The sequence below is a fragment of the Cydia fagiglandana genome, chromosome 3 (genome assembly GCF_963556715.1).
Source record: "Cydia fagiglandana chromosome 3, ilCydFagi1.1, whole genome shotgun sequence".
NCBI lineage: Eukaryota > Metazoa > Arthropoda > Insecta > Lepidoptera > Tortricidae > Cydia > Cydia fagiglandana.
In genome coordinates, this window is record NC_085934.1 from 10,651,648 (window position 1) to 10,663,123 (window position 11,476).

The following is an 11,476-nucleotide window of genomic DNA, read 5'->3' on the forward strand; positions in this document are numbered from 1 at the left end:
AACGCTTACCGATAGTATCACCACAGATTCACAACCAGTAGACACGTAATTTAAGACTACACATCTTTATTACTGGTTCCGAGTTACAGTAGCAACGAACGTCAGGTCAGGAGACGAAGTGGTTTGTGAACAGTAAGAAGCGGGCGACGAGAACGGCAGTAATTACACGAGTGATTAGCTTCGGTCCCTGCCTCTCGACAAAGACTCATTGTCCTCTATCTCTAAACGCACTAATACTTTTAACTCCAACCTTTAAGATTTCCAATTCCGTGTACAACACATTTTAAGCAAACAGAACAACATAAGTTTGACATAATCTTGACTGTTTGTTACCTTCAGGTACAACAAAGGATAAAAGGAAGTAAATTTCTATGTTTAATGCAATATGTCTACGCTACGCGGACTTTTATTTTTCACATAGCTTGAGTATGGTTACCTATCTAAGTCGTGGGCCTTATAACTTTATTTAATAACACGAATTCATTTATAAATACTTAAATCTTATAGATCTAGGAGCCTAAGCTCAACAAAACAGGAAGAAGAAAGACAAGTCCTTTAAAACGTTCCACGGAAAAAAAATGTGCGAGGAAAGGAGTTGCAATCTTGCTCGTTGGCGCCACGAGATTGCAACGGGAATCCGCCAGCGGTGACTATAGCCGTCTGACTCACAGTCCGGTTAATGAGACATTTCTAACCATTAAAAGCAAGAAGATCACATAAATGACTGAATCACCGGATATTTTAGAAATATCTAAGAGCTACCTTATCCAATGACAGCACATGACAACCTCTCTGGCCTATCCAGGCCTATCGCCTAATTTTGATTATAAAATATAATGCGGCACGATCTTCACTCTAGCCCCCACCCATATTCAGAATATGCCTTACTTGCTAATAGCTAAATATCCGCTTTGGAAATATCCCACCTCAACATCCTGAAACACATGTTTCCAAAACAACGCATTCTGCGGGAAGTCAACAACACTTGCACGTGCATTGATTTGCTGCTTGTTGAAGTAGGTACACCAAGGAAATGTATAGGTACCTACATAATTACAAGATTTGTCGGATTGGAAATGGGATAGTTACGGAATCAATCTCTCTGATCATCAGTTCTTACGGTCGTGATACGAAAATACCATTACACGAAGCGCTTAATATTTGTTACAAAGCGCATTTTCGAAATTATCCATCATACGTAATGCTACTAGAAACTTAATTACATATAATAATAGTACATTACTACAGAGGCCGGGACGAAAGGGGTTGCCGGCCGAAGACATATAGACGGCCGAGCGAAGCGAGGCCGGATAGGTCTGAGCGCGGGCAACCCCATTTCCCGCCGAGGTATGTATAGTGCTTTTCTCAAACATGCAATGAAATAAATAAAATAAAAAATCCACGAAACCCAAGTTTTATTTATAGAAAAAACTAAAAGTAAACTACACCCAAAATATAACCAACACGTACCTATATCATTATCACGCGTATGTTTTACACGAGTCGTGTATTTTTACTACCAGTATATTTTCATGTATCTTTGATTTTTTCGCCTTGTATCCGTCTGACTGTCGTTTTCGTCACATAAGTTTACATAGTCTTTCATATTGATATCATGTTTCACATATATCGTTGCTTGATGCATGGAGTAAATAAGTATAATTTCCACAATGTTGACGAATTTGTAGTAGCATTCATTTAAAATATGCCACAAAACTGTTTCTAATAAACTGTAAGCCATTTTTCTTACTTTCTCAAATAATAAAATTGCCATAAGCAACCATATACATACTTCGTCTTTGACTTGGCGGCAGAGGCAGCAAGTTATTTAAAATCAATTCTGCTTACGCTGCCAATTCCAACACCTACGATTTCAATTAATATTAATTTCATTATTTCGTCGGAACTATATTAAAGTCAAAAAATCAACAACGCACCATAAATCCAATAAAACAGAATGAATATTTTTCAACTTTACCTCTATTTTACCTCCATAACAATTTAAAAAATATAACTACGCGTGTTTGAGTAGACCGTTTTACCGCTAACGTTTAGATGAAATATTTTAAATGTTTTTATTTGTGTAGTTAAATTTATAATTTAAAATTATAGAATGTATTATTTATTAAGTTTATGTTGATTTTATACAAATAAAACTGCAAATTATAGCAAACATTGTATTTTGTTTTTTTTTATAGGCGTAGTGGCAGAGTGACATTACGAACCATAAAGCAAATACTGCCTCTAGTTTTTTTTAATGGATGAATGCCACGATGCTGTGTCACAAATATCTGTGAAATGAAAATTAAAAAAGAGGACTTTGCCGGCCTAGGCCTGCAAGATGTGTATGAAATTCCATTAACGACCTTTTGTCCTAGCCGCACCTGAAACGTCATACTTCGCAGCCTATTATAAGGAACATAACATCAATATTTCATTGCATGTTTGAGAAAAATAAATATTTTAGGACAATTTTACACAGATCGACCTAGTCCCACAGTAAGCTCAATAAGGCTTGTGTTGTGGGTACTAGACGACCATATATAGGTATAAATACTTATATACATAGCAGTAGCGGCGCGTCAAACATATCCATAGGCAAACCCAGGGTCGGGGGGACGACACGGTGGAATGGTCTGCGAACCCGTGGCGTCCCCCAATAACGGTAACGCGGGCAACGCCGCAGGGGATGTTAGTGGGTATTCTCTTCCCCTCCCTCTGCTTAGCAGAGGGAGTTATGGGAGGAGCGAGTCCCACATACCACCCCCTCCCCCTTGGGGGTGAGATGCCTAAATGCATTTACCCCTGCGTCAAAAAAAAAAAAAATAAAAAAAAAAGGCAAACCCAGGGCAAACCGGAGCTACTTAGGCTTACATATTTAATTAATTTCCTTTATAACTCTGCTCAAACGTCCAAAAACAGGCAATCCGGTGGGAGTCGAATTTTATGGACGCGCCGCCACTGATACATAGAAAACATCCATAACTCAGGAACAAATATTTTGTGATGAACACACAAATAAATGCCCTTCCCAGGATTCGAACCCGGGACCTCCTGTTTCGTAGGCAGGGTCACTACCGACTAGGCTAGAAGGCCGTTATTTAATTATAATGTTACATAATATCAGAAAATGATCATCATTCAATTTTAAATCATTTGACCTTTAATATCATTGATCTGTCACTATGCTTCAGATTAAATAAGTGAAGGCTCGTATGTAATCCGCTTACGTTAAAAGGTACAGTTAAGTTAAAGTAGGGTTATGTTAGTCAATTAAGTCGCCTATTACCGCAAGTTTTGTACTTAACACTGATTTATAAGATACCGGGCGTGATCAAGATAACCACAACCCGTTAGGTTAGACCATAACCATATCAAAATCTTACGCTACATTAGACTGTGACAGTGTAATCAGATAGAACGGATAACAGATATTGTGGATGGACTTATTTACATATATTATGCAAGAAAAGCCTATTCATAATTAACCCCACCTAGAAGTCATAGTCACATTAACAATGAGTTCATAACCAGTGCAAAAAGTGCATAAAACTGGTTTTGTTGCATCGATTTCACTGCATATCCAAAGACGGTAGCCATAATTTGGGTCGTCGGTTCATTTAACTTTACTTTCACTCTACACCATCGCAACCTGCGCTTTTTCTCATAATAGTCATAATTCTCACATATTGTTCTTTAGAAGCATACCCATCACCATTTGATTTGATTACGATCACCATTACCATTTGTTTCTTTATTCTAATACAAAAATCTAAGTTAGAATTACGAGTATGTCGAAGACTGGTCTCATTAATTCAATGAGCAATTGAAGATTAATATCGAGTCAGCCAATATAGGTCTAGGTCAAGCTATATAAAATCTGTTCATAACCTGGAAATTCCCATACCTACCTACGTATCCAACGTGTAAAAATATGTGTAATACAAAATTGTTCCGAGAAATAGTGCGATTTAGAATCGCACTGGGTACGACTATGCAGGCCCTATAAATAAAAGAATATCCAAAGGTAGAGGATGCAAAAATAATAAGGGTTACATACAAAGGTGTTACAATTTAGATTACTTGTGGGGAGTAAAACAGCTATGGGCCCGATTGGGATTTTGAAATAGACATCTATTAGATATCTTTTAGACAGACGACAACGATATGTTTATGATCTAACCTGTAAATTTGTCATTTGCGCGATTCTGGAGATACTCTTGAAAGCTCTTGAACGATTTCCACAGGATATGACTTAGAGATCCAATTCACATCTAATAGATATCTTACTCTATCTAACGTAAAAGTGACATTGGTAGCCCGAATTGTGTTGCAAAAGAGAACTAGTTGATATCTAAACTATAACGTATCTAGAGTGGATCTAGTACGTATCCTCTCTTATGAATATCTTGAAGTTCGAATACGGCAGTATTCCATGGGACCCGTGCATCGAAAAAGTTTTGTATGTATTTGCATATTGTTTGTTTAATATCACTTGAACTTGGGGTTAAAATCAGCCTCCCTAATAGGACTATAGACGCATTTGTCTACAACGGTTTCATTATTACCATTTTTAGAATAGATTAGTTCATACGATAGTTTATATAGAGAAGATCAAGCAGTAGATTTTGTAAAATGATAAAACCAACGTGTAGCAAATTACAGGTCCTCAGGTCCCGTGGGCGGCCGGGCGTTGGGATGCTTACGCGTGGGCAAACAGGACGAGGACAAATCTACTGTGCATGTAGACTTGTAATTACATTTCATCCTACTCGGATAAGCTGTGTATAACATATGTTTACAGTATAATAATATTAATACACAACAAAAAATTGGTATTATATTTTTACGTATCTGAATACGCTCATGTATAAGATAAACGGAACGTGACATTGTGATTTTGACTTTTTCATCCAATTGCGACAATTACCTACACTGTTTTGTGCGTAAAACCATTGTATGGTATATGTATGTAGGTACTTTACATCTTGTTAATTTATAAGTTTCAAAAATGAATAGGTTCTTAATTCATCAATTTCTTGATAATGGCTTCAAAGTCTTTTTTGTTATCTACATCCCATTTCGGCCCAATGTCATACTCGGTCAGCACACCTGGTAGAGATTTGGCGTTTATGATTGAACTAATTGTAATGATATAAGTACAAGATTTGAAGTTGAAGTCCTGTTTTTATGTAAGCCAGGGTTGAAGCACAAGTACCTAATGGACGTATGCAATCTCAAATTAGAAACGTGAGCAAGTTTTGAGACCCAAGACAAGGATAACCTTTGTGCTAGGTAGTAAAATATTGGATAAGTGCCATTGTCTATGACATTGGTTTTCAAACTATTAGGCACACATTAGCAAATTATGCAAACATTATTGTATGGTCCTACTGTGAGAAAACATACATTTACTATCCAAACTATGTTAGGCCGATATAAATAAAGTATGTGTAGGTATAGGTAGATAAAATAAAAATGTTTAAAAGTCAAACGTTTCAGTTTTCTGCTATCGTAACGTAATTCAGTTTCATAGTGAACTTCATTGCAAAGATTGGTTCAACATTTATAATAAAAGCATTTGATTCACTTGAGTTGACGTGTATGTCTAACTAGATCAGACATACTAAGTGGAGCATCCGTGACTCAACGACCACCGTCACACTTCTAAGCTAAATTACGCTGGCTGCAAGAAATCGATACTTTTTTGCTATCACATGTATACGAATAGATCGTCTGTTTGTGTAACGTTTGTAGTAAAATGTAGAAAAGTAGAAACTGTCGTAAAATGCGACACGGCGTCATAAAATATACGAGTAAAAAGTGACACTAATAACAAACATTTTAAGACGCCGTTCATACACGCCATAGACAGATAGTCACTAGTAATATAGTTGTATTTAAATGATAAATATTTATAAGAAATTCGACACAAACGGTCCTCATCGTTTCTTATCGAACACTTCAGCAAGAACATAAGACATGTAACATCTAGGAATTCACATTCGTCAAATAAAAGTTTTATGAAACGTGTGACAGTTCTCCGAGATGAATGTTATCGGCGCTTTATTTAACGTTAACCTGTCCATTAAATCTGTTTGCCATTTAGAGATTGATCAAGCAAACCGTAGTTTCGCTAGTCCGACGCAGAGGGGCTACCGTGAAAACCGAAATTCGCAAATTGCGGAGATCTTTCTCCTTCACTGCAATGAAGGCGTAATTAGAGTGACAGAGAAAAATTCCCGCAATTTGCGAACTTCGATTTTCGCGGTTATAGCCCTAAACGGGGTGCATTCACGGTCATTAGTGCAATATTTACGAGCCGGTCAATGAACGGGGCGGCCCGATATAACTACCATAACGATTGATTTCACAATATTGCGGCTGATAGATTTGACATACTCTTTTAAATTGACGACAAATCTGATTGATCTGTTATCTGTTTCATGCGCCATGTACCTAAGGGGTCGTCCATTAATTACATCACACGTTTAGGGGGAGGGAGGGGTCAGGAAAATGTGACATATTGTGACATGGGGGAGGGGGGAGACACAAACTTTGTGACGTCACTTTAACTTCATCAATAACCGAAAATTTATTTAAATTATTTTATTCGCTATACATTTAAATAACAAGTTTTTAAAACGATAATCGTTTTTATTTGTTTAATTTTCTTTCCTAAGCAGTTTTGGGTTATAAAATTACTAATATTTATATCGTCAAAAATATTTTGATAAAATATTAATAATACTTAGGTACTTACTTAATTCGATTTGGCGATTTCGTAGAAAAAATGTGACGTCACACTAGGGGGGAGGGGTTTGCCAAATGTGACCAAGTGTGACAAGGAGGGGGGAGGGGTCAAAAAACCTAGAAATTCGTGTGACGTAATTAACGGATGACCCCTAATACACACTTCAAAAACCTTATAAGATAACTTAAATATGTAGAATGGTGTACCCTTATTTTATCGCCAAATTTTTTGCAGAATTTTGTTATACATAAAATTATTCATAGAATAATCGAATCACACATTTTTATTACAATTAATTCTGTTTCTTCGATTATTCATTTCAAAGAAACAGATTTTGTAACTTGATTAAAATTCAGAATATTTATTCAAAGAATTTTAAATAAAATAAAAGACTGACTGTAGAATTATCATTCATTGAATATTATTTGTGCGACACTACAGTTCACAGAATATTTATTTCAACAATTATTATTTTCCTAAATTACCTTTCACATACTCGTAGTATTCATTGAAATTGCTAAAAAAGGAGTTTAGGTTACTTTAGAGCTGCAACCTCTAAGAAAACGAACCCTTGCTGGAGTTAGGTGGGTTAGGTTAGGTTAGAACTGCGACCCCCAAGAAAACGAACTGTTGCCAGAAAAGTAGGTTAGGTTAGAACTGCGACCCCCAAGAAAACGAACTGTTGCCAGAAAAGTGTGTTAGGTTAGGTTAGAACTGCGACCCCCAAGAAAACGAACTGTGGCCAGAAAAGTGGGTTAGGTTAGGTTAGAACTGCGACCCCCAAGAAAACGAACTGTTGCCAGAAAAGTGGGTTAGGTTAGGTTAGAACTGCGACCCCCAAGAAAACGAACTGTTGCCAGAAAAGTGGGTTAGGTTAGGTTAGAACTGCGACCCCCAAGAAAACGAACTGTTGCCAGAAAAGTGGGTTAGGTTAGGTTAGAACTGCGACCCCTAAGAAAGCGAATTCCTTCCAGAGAAGCAGATTGCGTTAAATTAACTACTAAATAAATAAAATTCGGCTAAATGACTATTCTGTATATTAAATTTTGGTGAACCGTATTTATAAGAAGTGACTTTTCTACAGATCGATGATTCTGTGAAATGAAATTACGTGAACAAATTGTTCTTGAAACAAAACTAATGTTTTAAATTTTTGGTGAAACATAAATAATCCGAACTAAAATTATTAGACGTAAATATTCTATGTAAAGATTATTTTGCGACTTGAAATTACTTGAAAAATTTTCTGTGAAACGAAAATCTGCAGAAAAATTGACGGCAAAATAAAGGTAAACCATGTAGAATATTTATCGAAGCTTTTAAAAAAAAACTATAAGACCGACATTTAATCCTAGTATCACGGTAAAAGTTACGTAAAAGCGCAAAACAAGCGTACATAATTAGTAATTACATATAATATTAAACATTTTGTTGATCTCCAATTAGTTGGATTGATAATCTTAGGATGACAAGATGATCAATGGGAATTTGACAACTTTATTAGGAGTCGCGAGTACCAGTCACGGTTGAAGCCGCGGGTCGTAGTAAATTACGACGTTGGGTAATTTTGGTCTCATTAACTCTTGCACTAACCCTGAACCCTTATAAAACTGAGGTCAAATTACAATTAATTGCGTTAAAGGACAATTCACACCAATTAAGTGAGCGCGACATTGCAACATTCGGATATATTATCATTCATGAGGCTAGCTCCTTGTAACCTGTGTACTTCATTTAAGAAGATTTATTCTAACACCCACTGTTTAGCCATTACAAAGCGGTGAACATAAATATGCTCAATATGCTCCACTCTACCTACCAAAATTTTGTGAGGAACCAATCTAATAAAATATTATTAGTTATTTGTTTTACAAGGGGGTAAAGTTGTTGTTTAACCGCTCGTGCTAATATTGATACCCGAGCAAGCGAAAGATTCCAAAATTGAACCACGAGCGTAGCGAGTGGTTCGAAAAATGGAATCTTGAGCGTTGCGAGGGTTTTAAAGCACGAGCGTTAAACAAAATTTGCCCCCGAGTGAAACACAAAATTTTTCACCACACCAACCCGAAGCAAATATTAAATGGAAAATATCAAACCAAATCAAATCCAAATTAATGTTATTAAATATTTATCATCCATAATCATCATTTAAAAGTCAATTCTACCAGCCAACATAAGAAAACAACTCAAAATTAGCATTTGATTACTTTGCCTCCCATGTGAATAAAATGCAACTTTGCTATCAGTTCTTGAAGTGCAAAGTAAGCCTTTCCGAGCTGGTGTGGTGAAAAATAAATTATATGTCTGCGGAGGAATGAATGATCTTTTTTGCCAAAAATGACATCTACTATTGTCCTATAAACAAATATGTACATATAACCAAATACAAATAACACTAAAAATTAAGAAAATCTGTTAATTTAATTGCTATTTGTTTTGCTAATAAAAATGGCATTGGTTTTATATTAACACTTTAACACGAATCACTCTGGAACCTAAACTCATTAAAGAAATGTCATTTTAGTAAGCTATCTGGGTTACTCGTATATAACAAATCACGAAGCACTTTCGTTAACAAAGATGTCTTTATGACTATAGAGTCCATTAAACAACTTGAAATAGATGAAACCCGACTCTCTCGTTGCATTACCGTTAATGAAGACAGTGGCTGGATTCCGGAGTATTTTTGGTGAGATACTATTTTAAAAATATCACGACGTAATGAAGATTCACACGTGTCCCGTTTATAGGCATACACAGCGATGACATAATAAATGTGACTCGTATAATTTTGTTATTTTATTTAATAGCTCGATAGACTGGAAGATCGATAGCAGTATTTTTTTAAAGATCAACGTTATGTGTAGACAACACGTTATAGTGGTGAGAATTATATGTATAGCTATTATTTAACAAATTATTGACGTGAAAGTTGTCACATACGTATAATTACACATATTCGACGAAATGAGGAAATTAAACAGAATTTTCACGTTTTATAAAACTGTCATGCGGATAATTGCTCAAAATAGGTTGCACGTAATGCAATTAGGCTTGGAAAGAGAACGTATGCACAATGATCAAAAGGCGCATTCTAGTCAGCCATAAACTTGCTCAGCTCACCCAATGAAGCGAATACCAAACGAAGGACTATCGTCAATATTGTGACTGCATATCTAGGTGACTTCGTGCATAAACATGTAGAAATCACGAAAATTATCCATAAAAATCTACTACTAACTGCAATTTTTTGCATGGAAGAAGGGTTCCGTACATTTTTACAAGAAGACCGCTGCATGAATAGATTTCTTATATTAAGGTATTTTTCATTCTTAATTTTTCTTATTTGTTAATAGAAATACATTAATATTCTGTGAAAATCCCAGATTAATAAAGGAATATTAATAAGGATTAAGGAGATACAGTTAGACACACGGACAGTGGATATTTAATAAGTCCTATTAGCGCTCTTCGGAATACAGAACCCAAAAATCAGGTTATTATAGATTTACATAAGTGGTAGAAAGCGAGCAATACCGCCCCGATTCACACGTTTCTTCGTAGTTGTGCAAGTATAAACAATAAGCCAATGCAATGAGTATCGAGTCGTCTATGAGCATGCGCGTGAGACGTATTGTGCCAATACTGCGACGACTGAGCCAACTAATGAACACTATATCACAGTCAACGACCTACTGGCCAGTGTAGCATTAGGAAAGTGATTAAGTTTTGTCATAATGTTTCATTCATACTTAATGAAATTCATGGATTGGAAACAGCATCTACAGTTAACTTTATATAACCGACTTTGACAAAACGAGTGGAATTCTTATCAAGTCAAACTCGGGACATATAGGTAATACATTTACTTACGTCACATCAACATCATGGTTGGTTAGATAGGAGAGGGTATAAGTAAAAGGAACGGACAAAAAAAAGGACCCCCCCCCCCCACTCAGCGTAATGCCACAGAAAACCGCAGCGCTGATTTTCGGTAGGGACCTAAATAATAGGGAAGACGGAGATCCATAAAAAGCGAGAAAGCAACGTAAGTACAGCGAATGAACATTAGCATTAGCTGTTATGGCTAATTTAATGAAATAAGTCATAAATTAAAATTTGTAACTCAAACTCGATTTACTGTTGTCATATCATATCTCCCGCAAATTAATTGCGAAAGACGAATAGGTTACTTCGAGTTAGCGAGATGTTATCCGGCTCGATTGAAGGCGGGTTTAGTTCAGTTGATTCATCGTTCGCTTTGACAGCAAACAGTGTAAATCAATAACAGTCGGGCGGCTGTCGTCGCAGTTTGTGGTTAAAACCGCATATAATATTATAAAGCCTGGCTGTATATTTATTACCTTTGCTCAACGAATACAGGATAGTCGAATCAGACGAACCAGTAAAATGAACTTGATATTAAGAATTTCAATAATTATTTATTACTTAGGTTTTTAAGAGTACTAGTTCGTCTGAAAGTTCGATTCGACTCCACCAGGCCCCAATTTCACATCGGTGACAGGTGCGACGAATTGTAAAATCACAGTTGCTGACGTCACAGGCATCCATGGGCTACGATTACCACTTACCATCGGGCGGGCCGTATTCCTGTTTGCCACCATCATTGTATTATTTAAAAAAACTTTATTATATAGGAAAAAAACAGATATTTCTCCTGCGAAGTTTCTGACAATTGTCAAAGATTTAGAAGAATTGTAG

The 11,476-nt window shown here is 36.1% G+C and overlaps 1 protein-coding gene across 4 annotated transcripts in view; it reads right to left on the bottom strand.

Annotated features, from left to right (window-relative positions):
• The window catches only part of LOC134680073 (septin-7), a 49,585-nt gene that overhangs the window by 20,621 nt on the left and 17,488 nt on the right, over positions 1–11,476 (bottom strand). The window lies entirely within an intron of this gene.